At 40.9% G+C, this 16,363-nt stretch overlaps 1 protein-coding gene and 1 pseudogene across 1 annotated transcript in view; both read right to left on the reverse strand.

Moving 5' to 3' along the window:
- Nucleotides 1-16,363, reverse strand: part of GABRG3 (gamma-aminobutyric acid type A receptor subunit gamma3) — an 823,115-nt gene that overhangs the window by 102,686 nt on the left and 704,066 nt on the right. The gene's annotated exons all lie outside the window — the stretch shown is intronic.
- LOC120875667 lies at nt 1,852-15,918 on the reverse strand (annotated as a pseudogene).

The raw sequence follows: 16,363 nt of genomic DNA on the forward strand, positions 1-16,363 counted from the left end.
CCACCTTCGAATCACCCTGGATCCACCGGGGCTGGACCCCGGCACCAGTCCTCTTTAGTTCAGTGATTGCTAAAATGTTGATATTCACTCTTGCCATCTCCTGTTTGACCTCATCGAGACATTACTTTGCCAACAAAGGTCTGTCTAGTCAAGGCAACAGTTTTTCCAGTGGTCATGTATGGATGTGAGAGTTGGACTGTGAAGAAACCTGAATGCTGAAGAATTGATTCCTTTGAACTGTGGTGTTGGAGAAGACTCCTGAGAGTCCCTTGGACTGCAAGGAGATCCAACCAGTCCATTCAAAAGGAGATCAGCCCTGGATGTTCTTTGGAAGGAATGATGCTAAAGCTGAAACTCCAGTACTTTGGCCATCTCATGTGAAGAGTTGACTCACTGGAAAAGACTCTGATGCTGGGAGGGATTGGGGGCAGGAGGAAAAGGGGACGACAGAGGATGAGATGGTGGGATGGCATCACTGACTCTATGGATGTGAGTCTGAGTGAACTCCGGGAGTTGGTGATGGACAGGGAGGCCTGGCGTGCTGCGATTCATGGGGTCGCAAAGAGTCAGAGATGACTGAGCAACTGAACTGAACTGAACTGAACTGAATACACTTTGATTCACAGAGTTAACATTCCAGGTTCCTATGCAGTATTGTTCTTTACAGTATCGGACTTTACTTCCATCCTGTCACATCCAGAACTGGGCGTTGTTTTTGCTTTGTTTTGGTTCCATCTCTTCGTTCTTTCTGCAGTTATTTCTCTACTCTTCTCCGGTAGCATATTGGGCACCTACTGACCTGGGGAGTTCATCTGTCAGTGCCATATCTTTTTGCTTTTTCATACTATTCATGCGGTTTTCAAGGCAAGAATGCTGAAGTGGCTTGCCTTTCCCTTCTCCAGTGGACCACGTTTTGTCAGCCTTACATATTTCAAAATTTTCTTTTTAAAAAACAGTCTTACTTTTTTGAAAGAATGGTGAAAATAAATTGTAATTATATTTTTAATCTCCCTGTAATTAGCAAAATAACTGATGTATCACTTCCCAAAGTTACTTTGCCATTTCTGTGGAATATTAAATGTCAAAGATTAGAAACCACCACATTAATTTACCACTTTCCTTGGCACCAGCTGCTGCCAATGGACGAGAAAAGTGAGGTTTAGAGACATTCATCAACTTGTGCAAGGTCACAAAAATACCAAATGCACAGATGGGAATCAAACCTAAGTCTGTTTCAAACCAATGCTCTCTCCCTCATAAGTGTACAAATACATTATAATTACAATAGTGAATTAAAACCCTGGCTCCCAACTGCAACTTAGTTTCCCTGATGTAGGCTCTCCCATCCCCATTCACTCACAGCACTTGTCATAGTACATCATTTCATATTTTTGGGGATGATAATCTGTTTAATGTCTAACATCCCTCCTCCTCCCACACTAGACCGAAAGGACCATGTCCACTATAGGCAGGGATTCTATCTGTTTTTCTACCTCTGTACATTCAACACCCAGCACAGTTAACATAACACAATAGAGACTATGGGTTCTGACAGCAGACAGAAACAAATGTGTTCCTGGTTCTTTTTTTTTTTTTTTTTTGCAGTGAGGTGGCCAGGCATCAACACAACTTGAAAGTTTTTATTGTATAGGACAATGGTTACAGACCACAGAGATTCAGGAAGACCCACTGGTTGGACCCAACAAAAGACACTATTTCAGAGTTCTCTGGGCTATGAGGGGACAGGCTTTTTCTGGTAGAAGGTCCATGGCAGTAACCAGTACAAGAAGAGCCACATATGAACCTAGTTTTTGGTGGGTGGGTGGTTAAGGTGGGCCAGCCTCATTTCAATTACTTGAGTGTGACCCTGAAGACATGGATGTGGATTACTGAGTTGGTGGATCTGGGTCAGTGGCTCTGCTGTATCTGTCCCTGGTTCCCGCTCACCCACAAGCTCCATGGTGGAGGTACTGGCTACCATGTACAAAGACCTGAAGCTGCCAGCCTGCAGCTGTAGGGCAATGTGGATGGCACAGTTGATAGGTAGGCCCAGGTGGTGGATGTAGATCTCAGTGCAGGCATTCTGACCCTTTGCCCCTCCACCCAGCAGTTTCTGGCAGCAGGCCAGCTGGACTATAAAGCCAGTCTTCTTGTAGATATAAATGTCTCTGGGCCTCCAGGTCTGCCATGCAGAAGCCACTTCTGCAGGGTGTATTCCACTGGGTCGGGCTCAGCCTCAACCACACCAACTGATTCAGTTTTTGGCCATGCTGTGTGCCTCTCCAGTCCACAGGGCCCTCCACGTGCTCCTGGGCCCCTCCCCTGCCAGGCCACTCAAGCAACCAACTATAATACAAGACACTTCCCACAACACCCAGGCTGTAAGAAATGAAGACAAGGAACAGGGTCCACCACAGGAACGACAGAATGTTAGCAATCCTAGCTTTTAAGAACAAGTTATTTTTCTCAGGTTCAATTTCCTTATCTAAAAAGATAGTATTACCTAATCCACTGGACTAAATTTATGGGAAAAATGATTTAATACAAATAAATTCCATAGCATGATGCCTTACAGTTAGCCAAAAGTTAAACATGACTTATGAACAAAATGCTAGCTCATTATTATTCTCATAATCATAACATTGAATAAATAGTTGTTGAATGGATGAATCTAAGCTCATTCAATTCAAAGTGTGTGTGTGTGTGCTCAGTCACTCAGTCATGTCCAACTCTTCGCAACCCTATAGGCTGTAGCCCAGCAGGCTCCTCTGTCCGTGGAATTTTCCAGGCAGGAATACTAGCGTGTGTTGCTATTTTCTCCTCCAGGGGATCTTCCCGACTCAGGGATTGAAGCCATATCTCTGTGGTCTCCTGCTCTGGCAGGTGGAGTTTTTTTTTTTACCACTGAATCACTTGAACATTGTCAGGTTCTTCTTTAATTTCATCCAGAAGGGCTTGCTGTGGTGCCACTGCTTTGTCACATCACCATCCAAAGTTTCTTTCATCTTAATTTTCTATGTAAAGGGATTCCTCAGTCTAACTGTCTGACCATAGGGCCTCTAATTACTGAATCTTACTGATACTCCAACACACGGAGCTAGTTGTTCATAGCACTTCCCATCCCCTTCCCCAGGCTCTACCTATATTGTTTGATTCATATTCTATTTCTAGATGCTCAGAAAATGTTCCAAAATATAAAAAAATAATAAAATGTGGGTTCACCTCTCTGTGTGATGTCCAGTTCTCCAGGACTTTGTTCCCTCAAGTTATGGTTGTTTCAACACCTGTCTCAAAACAGATTTCAATATTACCCTATCCATTTTTTCGTTTTAACTCAGGGAGAGATTCGGTGTGCTGCAAGCCACTCAATAACCATTGGAAGCAGAACTTCACTTTTTAAATTTACCACTTTAAAAAAATAAACTTTCAATTTAGAACAGTATTAGATTTATAAAAAAAACTGTGAAGATGTTTCATAAGTTCCTATATTCCCTAAATCTAGTATCCATTAGTAATATATTACATTAATATGGTCCATTTGTTACAGAACACTGAAATAAAGACCATATTTTATTCAGATTTCCACAGTTTTCTCATAATATTCTTTCGTGTTTCAGGATTCCAATCAGGATACTACATTGAGATGGCTGGATGGCATCATCAATTCGATGCACATGAGTTTGGGTGAACTCTGGGAGTTGGTGATGAACAGGGAGGCCTCAGTTCAGTTCAGTTCAGTCGCTCAGTCGTGTCCGACTCTTTGAGACCCCATGAATATCAGCACGCCAGGCCTCCCTGTCCATCAACAACTGCCGGAGTTCACTCAGACTCACGTGCATCAAGTCAATAATGCCATCCAGCCATCTATTCCTCTGTTGTCCCCTTTTCCTCCTGCCCCCAATCCCTCCCAGCATTAATCTTTTCCAATGAGTCAACTCTTCACATGAGGTGGCCAAAGTACTGGAGTTTAAGCCTTAGCATCATTCCTTCCAAAGAAATCCCAGGGCTGACCTCCTTCAGAATGGACTGGTTGGATGGCTTTGCAGTCCAAGGGACTCTCAAGAGTTTTCTCCAACACCACAGTTCAAAAGAATCAATTCTTCGGTGCTCAGCTTTCTTCACAGTCAACTCTAACATCCATACATGACCACTGGAAAAAAACCTAGCCTTGACTAGACCTTAGTTGGCAAAGTAATGTCTCTGCTTTGGAATATGCTATCTAGGTTGGTCATAACTTTTCTTCCAAGGAGTAAGTGTCACTTAATTTCATGGCTGCAATCACCATCTGCAGTGATTTTGGAGTCCAAAAAAATCAAGTCTGACACTGTTTCCACTGTTTCCCCATTTATTTTCCATGAAGTGATGGGACTGGATGCCATGATCTTCATTTTCTGAATGTTGAGCTAAGCCAACTTTTTCACTCTCCTCTTTCACTTTCATCAAGAGGCTTTTTAGTTCCTCTTCACTTTCTGCCATAAGAGTGGTGTCATCTGCATATCTGAGGTGATTGAGATTTCTCCTGGCAATCTTGATTCCAGCTTGTGGTTCTTCCAGCCCAGCTTTTCTCATGATGTATTCTGCATAGAAGTTAAATAAGCAGGGTGACAATATACAGCCTTGACGTACTCCTTTTCCTATTTGGAACCAGTGTGTTGTTCCATGTCCAGTTCTACCTGTTGCTTCCTGACCTGCATATAGGTTTCTCAAGAGGCAGGTCAGGTGGTCTGGTATTCCCATTTCTTTCAGAATCTTCCACAGTTTATTGTGATCCACACAGTCAAAGGCTTTGGCATAGTCAATAAAGCAGAAATAGATGTTTTTCTGGAACTCTCTTGCTTTTTCCATGATCCAGCAGATGTTGGCAATTTGATCTCTGCTTCCTCTGCCTTTTCTAAAACCAGCTCGAACATCAGGGAGTTCACGGTTCACGTATTGCTGAAGCCTGGCTTGGAGAATTTTGAGCATTACTTTACTAGCATGTGAGATGAGTGCAATTGTGCAGTAGTTTGAGCATTCTTTGGCATTGCCTTTCTTTGGGATTGGAATGAAAACTGACCTTTTCCAGTCCTGTGGCCACTGCTGAGTTCTCCAAATTTGCTGGCATATTGAGTGCAGCACTTTCACAGCATCATCTTTCAGTATTTGAAAGAGCTCAACTGGAATGCCATCACCTCCACTAGCTTTGTTCATAGTGATGCTTCCTAAGGCTCACTTTACTTCACATTCCAGGATGTCTGGCTCTAGGTGAGTGATCACACCATCGTGATTATCTTGGTCGTGAAGATCTTTTTTGTACAGTTCTTCTGTGTATTCTTGCCACCTCTTCTTAATATCTTAATATCTTCTGCTTCTGTTAGGTCTATACCATTTCTGTCCTTTATCGAGCCCATCTGTGCATGAAATGTTCCCTTGGTATCTCTAATTTTTTTTTTGAAGAGATCTCTAGTCTTTCCCATTCTGTTCTTTTCCTCTATTTCTTTGCATTGATCACTGAGGAAGGCTTTCTTATCTCTTCTTGCTATTCTTTGGAATTCTTGCTATTGATAGGAACCTGGAATGTCAGGTCTATGAATCAAGGCAAATTGGAACTGGTCAAACAGGAGATGGCAAGAGTGAACGTCAACATTCTAGGGATCACTGAACTAAAAGGGACTGGAATCAGTGAATTTAACTCAGATGACCATTATATCTACTACTACAGGCAGGAATCCCTTAGAAGAAATGGAGTAGCCATTATGGTCAACAAAAGAGTCTGAAATGCAGTACTTGGATGCAATCTCAAAAACGACAGAATGATCTCTGTTCGTTTCCAAGGCAAACCATTCAATATCACAGTAATCCAAGTTTATGCCCCAATCAGTAATGCTGAAGAAGCTGAAGTTGAACGGTTCTATGAAGACCTACAAGACCTTTTAGAACTAACACCCCGAAAAGATGTCCTTTTCATTATAGGGGACTGGAATGCAAAAGTAGGAAGTCAGGAAACACCTGGAGTAACAGGCAAATTTAGCTTTGGAATATGGAATGAAGCAGGGCAAAGGCTAATAGAATTTTGCCAAGAAAATGCACTGGTCATAGCAAACACCCTCTTCCAACAACACAAGAGAAGACTCTACACATGGACATCACCAGATGGAGGAACCTGGTAGGCTGCCGTCTATGGGGTCGCACAGAGTCGGATAGACTGCAGCAACTTAGCAGCAGATTAAGTTAAGAGATTGAAAACAAGGAATAACACTTGTTTATAAAAAGAAAGTTATTTAACAAGGATCGTCTTAAATGCCATTAGAACACTGTGGGTGCTTTCACATTGTGAAATGCCATAAAGCACAGTTGTGTTTTATGAATACTTATCAAGTAGTCTTAAATGTTGACACCTAATTCATGCTGCTGCTTCTGTTGCTGCTAAGTCTCTCCAGTCGTGTCCGACTCTGTGTGACCCCATAGATGGCAGCCCACCAGGCTCCGCCGTTGCTGGGATTCTCCAGACAAGAACACTGGAGTGGGTTGCCATTGCCTTCTCCAAATTCATGTTGGATATGACCAAACAAACAAACAAACAAACAAAAAAACACATATAGAATAACATATAGCCATGTGTGTAGGCATGTATGACTTTGAGCTCTTTGTGGGCTCAAGTTCCACTCTACCATTTCACTCTATCTTGAGTCCACAGCAATGGACTCAATTTCTATATATTATAAATAACCTCATTCATTCCTGATGCTCCTTCCTGAAAGCCTTAATTGTCACTAGAGGCTAAGTTTTCTCTGCAAAATTGGTTTTGGCTAAATGAATGGCTATAATAAAAATGCTTTGTTTACTTAAAAAGAATTATGAAGAAGCTTATCAACAAGGAAAAGTTGAACATTTGCCATGATGTTACTTTAGTATTTTAAGGGGATTATAGAACCTCTTTTTCAGATCCATTAGTTCTGGACATGAATCCTATTAACTTTGAGTTTCTACAGAAAGAAGAATATGATAACTTGGAATTCCCTAAGTGGGCTATCAGATCAGATCTCCCAAAACTGAAATGATATTTGTGAGGCAACTCTAAAGATTTTACATAGATAGAGGCTAAGAATTATGTGAGGAAACATATTGAACGATGTGTAACCCATTTGAATTATGTTGATTTTAAAGAGTATAAAAGCCAAATATTTTTTTATCAGTAGATGAACTCATGTAAGAATAGGGACTTGTTTTGTTTTCATACTTGGAGATATTAAAACATAAAAAGTGACCACCAAATAAAGAAATCTCAAAAAGAGTTTATTTTTATTTTTATGTTATTTATTTTGTAGAAACACATTCTACTAATAAAACCATTCCTTGATTAACATAATCCAGATTATGTCAATAATCAACAACCACCTGCTTGTGAGAATTGTGTTGTAGTTAATGCCCATCAATGGCTGACAGTGAATGTAACAACTATTAATTTGTAAGCATATAAATTGGACTTTTTAATCATCCAAAAGGATATTTTCTTTACAAATGCAGTAATACAAAGATTGACTATGGTTGTAAAGCTTTTAAAAATCGTTGTTGTTGTTGTTCAGTCACTAAGTCATGTCCAACTCTTCACGACCCTATAGATTGCAGCATTCCAGGCTTCCCTGTCCTTCACTATAACCTGGAGTTTGCTCAAATTCATGTCCATTGTGTCAGTGATGCCATCCCACCATCTTTTCCTCTGTCACTGCCTTCTCTTCGTGCCTTCAATCCTTCCCAGCATCAGGGTCTTTTCCAATGAGTCATATCTTCAAATCAGGTGGCCAAAGAACTGTAGCTATAGCTTCAGCATCAGTCCTTCTAATGAATAGGGTGATTTTCTTCAGGATTGACTGGTTTGCTCTCCTTGCATCCCAAGGAACTCTCAAGACTCTTCCAGCACCAGAATTCAAAAGCATCAATTCTTTGGTATTCAGCCTTCTTTATGGTCCAGCTCTCACATCCGTACATGACTACTGGAAAAAACATAGCTTTGATTATATGGACTTTGTTGGCAAAGTGATTTCTCTGCCTTTTAATATGTTGTTTAGGTTTGTCATGGATTTTTTCCCAAGTAACAAGAGTCTTTTAATTTTTAATTTTTTATGGGCCATAGCATTGGTAAAAATAAATCAACTCATTTGAAAAAAAAACATTTTGCATATAAAATGTATTATGAGAAATAAATCTGAAAAATTCTCTGTGGCAGAATGGAATTCTTTTCCTTTATAAGGATACATGTGGGATATTTCTGTAAATATTCTACTTAAATCAAATATAGACTTAATTATTGACTAGTATGCTAATTTTGTGAGGCTATTTTTTTTGCATTTTATCCTCAGCTATGACTGAAATACTCAATATGTCTTCTAAATCCATAAAACAGTATTATTATTCATAAATGAAATGCTCAGAGTGATGTTTTATAGACTAATAATGCCATTGTTGATATTCCATGAAATAAGTATTTTCTGGTAAAAGGAATTTGAGGAGTGCTGCTTTAAACACAGATTTATTCAACACAATTCTTCCTTGTGTTTAGGGACATTGGACATCTTCAGGAATGTGCAATATGCATGTTTCCTATTGATTGCTGTGATTAGGAGACAGTTCTGCTAACACCAACTTTGGTACCTCATTAGGATACTGTGACCTGCAGAAGTAGAGAGATGCTAAGAATCCTGATCATTGTGATTTCTTCCATAGGGTGCCAGAACTGAACCCTCCTCCTTTCTGTGCTTCTTCAGCAATTGTTGGGACACATTTATATTGACATATCTCTCAGTAAATTCGAATTCCTTGTCTTCTGTGTTGTAGGCTGGAAGCTCTCCAGGGTCAAGAAGTGTCCAACACATTCTAACTTTTCCATGAAACATTTTTTTGCAACTAAATGAATTAATAGATAATTGGATCTAAGAATCAGTTCAGTTCAGTCGCTCAGTCGTGTCTGACTCTTTGCGACCCCATGGACTGCAGCACGCCAGGCCTCCCTGTCCATCACCAACTAACTCCCAGAGTTTACTCGAACTCATGTCCTGAAAGATTCCAGGAATCTCTCTGGAAACGCAGGTGAAGTCTATTACCTGTATTTCCTTAAGGCAAAAAATATTCACAGGCTTGGAACAATGCATGGAGGGATCCAGTTTCGGGCAGGCATTATTCTAAAACCGGCTTTATCTAGGTCTGTTCTGACAGGTCTCATTCTCTGAGTGTGTGTGGCTTTAAGGACCCTGTTAGCATGATTCTACCACAGACTAATGATGTCAACTTGTTCAGGCCCATTTTGGAGATGGTTGATGAACCTACCAATTGTTGTTCAGTCGTTCAGTCATGTCCAGCTTTTTGCGACCTCGTGGACTGCAGCATGCCAGGTTTCCCTGTCCTTAACCATCTCCTGGAGCTTGTTCAAACTCATGTCCATCAAGTCAGTGATGCCATCCAACACTCTCATCTGCTGTCATCCCCTTCTCCTCCTGCCTTTAATCTTTCCCAGCATCAGGGTCTTTTCTAATGAGTCAGCTCTTTGCATCAGGTGGCTAAAGTACTGGAGCTTCAGCTTCAGCATCAGTATTTTCAATGATTATTCAGGATTGATTTCCTTTAGATTGACTGGTTTGATCTCTTTGCAGCCAAGGGACTCTCAAGAGTCTTCTCCAATACCAAAGTTCAAAAACATCAATTCTTTGGTGCTTAGCTTTCCTTTTTTACCAACTCTCACATTCATACATGACTAATGGAAAAACCATAGCTTTGACTATATGGACCTTTGTTGGCAAATTAATGTCTCTGCTTTTTAACATGCTATCTAGGTTTGCCATAGTTTTTTTTCCAAGGAGCAAGCATCTTTTAATTTCATGACTGCAGTCACCATCTGCAGTGATTTTGGAGGCCAAGAGAATAAAATCTGTCACTGTTTCCATTGCTTCCCCATCTATTGGCCATGAAGTGATGGGACTGGGTGCCATGATCTTAGTTTTTTTAATGTTAAATTTTAGGCCACCTTTTAAACTTTCCTCTTTCACCTTCATGAGGAGGCTCTTTAATTGCTCTTCACTTTCTGCCATAAGGGTGGTGTGGTGTCATCTGCATATCTGAGGTTGTTGATATTTGTCCTAACAATCTTGATTCCAGCTTGTGCTTCATCCAGCCCAGTATTTTGCATGAGGTATACTGCATATAAGTTAAAAGAGCAGGACAAGAATCTACTAGACTTGTAGTCATATTTACCATTTTGCAACTTTTTCATGAGTCAGAGCCTTGTTGTGATGAATGGGTTGCAACTAAATGAAACCATGAGCCATGACATGCAAGATCACCTAAGAAGAACGGGTCATAGTAAAGATTACTGACAAAATATGGTCCACTGGAGGAGGAAATGGCAACCAACTCCAGTCTTCTTGTTTGGAGAGCCCTATGTACAGTAGGAAAAGGCAAAAATATATGACATTGGAAGATGAGCCTCCCAGGTTGGAAGGTGTCCAATATGCTACCAGAAAAGAGAGAGGGCTGCTGCTGCTAAGTTGCTTCAGTCGTGTCTGACTCTGTGTGACCCCATAGATGGCAGCTTACCAGGCTCTGCCGTCCCTGGGATTCTCCAGGCAAGAACACTGGAGTGGGTTGCCATTTCCTTCTCCAGTGCATGAAAATGAAAAGTGAAAGTGAACTCGCTCAGTCGTGTCGGACCCTCAGCGACCCCATGGACTGCAGCCTACTAGGCTCCTCCATCCATGGGATTTTCCAGGCAAAAGTACTGGAGTGAGGAGCCATTGCCTTCTCCGACACCTTATATAAGTAACAACAAAAAAGATGTCCTTTTCATCATAGAGGATTGGAATGTGAAAGTAGGAAGTCAAAAGATACCTGGAATAACAGGCAAGTTTGTCCTTAGAGTACAAAATGAAGCAGGGCAAAAGTGAACAGTTTTGGCAAGACAACACACTGGTCATAGTAAACATCCTTTTCCAACAACCCAAGAGATGAATCTACACATGGGTATCTCCAGATGCTCAATATATCAAAATCAGGCTGATTATGTTATTTGCAGCCAAAGATGGAGAAGCTCTATACAGTCAGTAACATCAAGATGTGGAGCTGACAGTGGCTTAGATCACTAGCTCCTTATTGTAAAATTCAGGCTTAAGTTGAATAAACTATGGAAAACCATTAGGCCATACAGGTATGACCTAAATCAAAACCCTCATAACTATACAGTGGAGATGATGAACAGACTCAAGATTAGATCTGATAGACAGAGTGCCTAAAGAACTATAAACTGAGTTTCATAACAATATAGAGGAGCCAGTGGTCAAAACCATTCCAAAGAAGAAGAAATGCAAGAAGGCAAAGTGGTCGACTGATGAGGTTTTACAAATAGCTGAGGAAAGAACATAAGTGAAAGGCAAGGGAGAAAGGGAAAGATATACTCAACTGAATGCAGACTTCCAGAGAATAGTAAGGAGAAATAAGAAGGCCTCCTTAAATAAACAGTGCACAGAAATAGAGGAAAACAATAGAATGGGAAGACTAGAGACCTTTTCAAAGAAACTGGAGATATCAAGGGAACATTTTACACAAGCTTGGGCATGATAAAGGACAGAAACAGTAGGGAACTAACTGAAGCAGAAGAGATTAAGAAGAGGTGGCAAGAATGCACAGATCTATGCAAGAAAGGTCTTAATGACCCAGATAACCATGACTGTGTAATCACTCACCTAGAGCTGGATATCCTGGAGTGCAAAGTCACATGGGCCTTAGGAAGCATTACAACGAACAAAACTAGTTGAGGTGATGGAATTCCAGCTAAGTTATTTAAAATCCTAAAAGATTATGTTGTTAAGTGGGGCACTCATTGTGTTAGCCAATTTCGAAAACTCAGCAGTGGCCACAGGATTGGAAAATGTCATTCCAATTTCAATGAAGGGCAATGTCAAAGAATACTCAAAGTGAAGTGAAGTGAAGTGAAGTGAAGTTGCTCAGTCGTGTCTGACTCTTTGCGACCGCATGGACTGCAGCCTACCAAGCTCCTTGGTCCAAGGGATTTTCCAGGCAAGAGTACTGGAGTGGGTTGTCATTTCCTTCAGGGGATCTTCCCGACCCAGGGATCGCACCCAGGTCTTCCACATTGTAGGCAGATGCTTTACCATCTGAGCTACCAGGGAAGCCCCCAAACTACTGTAGAATTGTGCTCATTACACATGCTAGCAAGATCATGCTCAAAGTCCTTCAAGCTAGACTTCAGTAGTACATGAACTGAGAACTTTCAGAAGTAGAAACTGGGTTTGGAAGAGACAGGAAAACCAGAGATCAAATTGCCAAAATTCATTGGATCATGGAGCAAGCAAGGGAGTCCCTCCCAAAAAAACATCTACTTTGGCTTCATTGACTATGCTAAAGAGTAGGATTATTTTGATCCCAACAAACTGGAAAATTCTTAAAGAGATGGGAATAGCAGACCACCTTACCTGTCTCCTGAGAAATCTATATCTGTGCCAAGAACCAGAAGTTAGAACCTGACATGGAACATTTGACTGATGCAACATTGGGAAAGGAGTACAACAAGGCTGTATATTGTCACTCTGCTTATCTACCTATATGCAGAGTATGTAATGTGAAATGCCAGGCTGGATGAATCACAAGCTGGAATCAAGATTGCAAAGGAGAAATATCAAAAGCCTCAGATGTGCCACTTTAATGGCCGAAACTGAAGAGGAACTAAAGAGCCTCTTAATGATGGTAAAAGAGGAGAGTAGAAAAACTGGATTAAAACTCAGCATTCAAAAACTAAGATCATGGTATCCAGTCCTCTCACTTCATGGCAAATAGAAGGGGAAAAAGTGTAAGCAGTGACATATTCTTTTCTTGAGCTCCAAAATAACTGGGAATAGTACTGCAGCCATGAAATTAAAAGATGCTTGCCCCTTGGAAGGAAAGTTATGACAAACCTAGACACCATATTAAAAAGCAGAGACATCACTTTGTAGACAAAGGTCCATATAGTCAAAGCTATGGTTTTTCCCACAGGGCTCCCTGGTGGCTCCAATTGTAAAGATTCTGCCTGCAATGAAGGAGACCTGGGTTTGATTCCTGGCTCAGGAAGATCCCCTGGAGAAGGAAATGGCAACCCACTGCAGTATTCTTGCCTGGATAACTCCATGGACAGAGAAGGCAGGCAGGCTACAGTCCATAGGGTCCCAAAGAGTTGGACATGACTGAGCAACTAACAGACACATGATTTTTTTCAGTAGTTATGTATGGATGTGATAGTTAGACCATAAAGAAGGCTGAATGCCAAAGAACTGATGCTTTCAAATTGTGGTGCTGGAGAAGACTCTTGAGGCTTCCTTGGACTGCAAGGAGATCAGATAAGTCAATCCTAAAGGAAATCAACCCTGAATATTCATTAGAAGGGCTGTTTATGAAGTTGAAGTTCCAGTACTTCGGCCACTTGATGAGAAGAGCCAACTCATTGGAAAAGACCTTTACACTGGGAAAGATTGAAAGGGAAGTGGCAGAGGAAGAGATGGATAGATAGCATCACCTACTCAATGAATATGAATTTTAGCAAAGTCTGGGAGATAGTGGTGGACAGAGGAGCCTGGTGAGCTGCAGTCCATGGGGTTGCAAAAAGTCAGACATGACTTAGAGACTGAACAACAACAACCTAGATAAGAATTTTCCTCCAGAATCTGGAACAAATCCTATGATTCTCTCCAACTTGTGCCCAGTGTTATTTTACTTATGTGCTCACATATTGTTCCAAAGGCCTTAGTTCTTTCTCTTTTTGCTTTTGGAATCTGTTTAACCCATATACCATACCACTTACAAGACTTGTTCATTTGACTGACAGAAAGTGTTTTAAATATATTACTTTCTTTCTCTTCCCATTGCCTCTTTCTGACTCAAATCCCATGATTTCTTGTATCATCCCTCCTAAATGATCTCCTTGACTCAAATACTTTTGTCTCCAGTTCATTTAGGAGTATATCAGTAGGAGCCAAGCCCCATATATGTACTTCATATAAATCAGTTAATGACATGGACAATGTCCCCTACATGGAATAAGACCAAAACATAAATACAATGAATACATACAGTTATATGGTAGATAAGATCAGCTTGTGAATGTTGAGAGTGCTAATAAGGTAGTCAGTATAGGAGGCAATGAGACAATATTTCCTGAGACTAGAGTTTTTAAAAAGCATGATGCAGTTTGTCAGTCAGAAACCCTGAGGAAGGGTGTCTATTGCATAGACAGAAAATAGCTTGTCCAAAATGATACAGTGAGACCATGACTGGTAAGGTTGAAGCAGAGTCAGAGAGAAGCTGTTGGGTGACATGCGGGGAACCGTCATAGGCTAGATCATGTAGAGCTGTATAGTGCATTGTAAAGACTCTGGCATTTGCCCTAAGCAGAAGGCGGGGGAGAAGGGAGAGGGTCATGGAAGGTCCTGAACAGAGAAATGTCAACTTCAGTAATGAAGAATCATCTTTTGGTGGACTGTAGGTGGTCAAAGCTAGAACCAAAGGGACAAATTAGGAGATTAATATTATAATTGAGGTAAGAGATTGGTGACTCAGATCAGTAAAACTGGCAGAAAATCATCATATATAAAATACAGTCAACAGCATTTTCTGATACATTAGTTATGAAATGTAAGAAAAAGAGAAGAGTTAATGATGACCTTGAGGGTTTTGGGTTAACCACATCAATGATGGGGGAGCCACCATCTGACAGGGGAAGACTACATGGGAAGTACTTATTGGCATTGATTTGGGACATGTAAAGAACAAGCAATTGGATCCACAAGGCTGGAATTTCTGAGATATTTGATCTGGGGCTGCATATGTAATTTTGTAAGTTAACACCGTGGAAGTATGGATGAGATTCAGGGGGAAGTGAGTATAGATAGAAAACAGAGACCTGGGGCACTTTTAAAGGACTATAATGTGGAGAAAGCAAAGGTACAACATAAAAATGCAGAGAAAGAGACAGCAGGGGGAGAATATTCAAGAGAGGAGTCCTAGGAGACAAGAGAAGAGAAAAAAGAGAGAAAGATGAATAATGGTGAGAGAAGCATTGTATAAGTCTCTGGCAGGGGCTGAGAACAGTGCTGGTTAAGAAGTTTAGAATGAAAGCCCACTGAGGTAGAAGCCCTGGAGTCAGTGAGACTACACAATTCTTTAGAAGGATTTGCTTCAAAGGGCACAAATAGGACAGTAGCATGTAGAGGAAGCAGAATGGGAATAACATTATGTTGGGCATCTATTGCCCCTTCAATCTTCCTTCTACTATTTCTACCAGCTTTATGCCTAGCTTGCTGGGCTGTCTGGACCACACTAGATGTTTCTCAAGCTTCAGCTTCTGGTTGAGTTCGACAACTGCAGGGGAGGAACAGATATTGTGAGGAGAGAGAGGTTGTGCCATTTATTCTTAGCTTACCTGCCTCAAGGCTGCAGGTTGGATGGATATTCTGCCAAAGCAACAAATGCTGAAATCCTTTCATGGAAAATTCCAGTAACCAGTCTCTCTTCTTGTTTCTTCAGCCATGAAGTGGTAACTGCTCCTCAGTATCACTAATTCAAGATTACAGCAATATGCCTGTATATTCCTATTGCTGTTGTAACAAATAACCACTTAGTGGTTTAAAGCACCCAAAATTATTGCGTTTATAGTTCTTTAGAAGTCTGGCATGTAATTTGCTTGGCTAAAATCAGTAGGGTTGTGTTCCTTTCCAGAAGCTCTAGAATTCATTTTCTTGCTCTTTACATCTTCTAAAGCCACCTACATTACTTGGCTGGTTCCCCGGTTACACCAACTTCAAAGCCAGCAGCTTTGTAACTGTCTGTGCTTTTCTTCAGTTGTATCTCTGTCTGACTCTCTTCTGCCAACCTCATCACACTGGGCCCTAATCCAGGATGCATCTCCATCTGAAAGTCAGCTGGAAAGCAACCTTAATTCCATCTGCAACCTTAATGCCATTTACCATGTAACACGATATACTCATAGATTTGTAGGATTGAACATAGACCTCTTTGGAAGCCATTAGTCTGCCTGCCATAATATGTTATTGAAATATATGCTAAGATCTGCCAGCAGCAAATAGTTCCTTCCTTTTATTAAATTCTTCCTAGTTACCCACTTTGTGTGTGTCCTTTGTTGCCTACTGGAGACAACCAGAATAAACTTTTTTTTTTCTTTCACTTTTTATGAAACAACAGATTGTTTTTAAGTGTTAGAGATAATGACACTGTAGAGAGTAAAAATGTGGCAGAAGAGAGAGGGAGATATATTGGAGCAATCCCTTTTATAGGGTAGAAGGAGCAGGACCTGGTGCACATATGGATAAGCAATGGGTGTTCATTTGCA

This window comes from Oryx dammah, unplaced genomic scaffold, assembly GCF_014754425.2.
Source record: "Oryx dammah isolate SB20612 unplaced genomic scaffold, SCBI_Odam_1.1 HiC_scaffold_16, whole genome shotgun sequence".
Lineage (NCBI taxonomy): Eukaryota > Metazoa > Chordata > Mammalia > Artiodactyla > Bovidae > Oryx > Oryx dammah.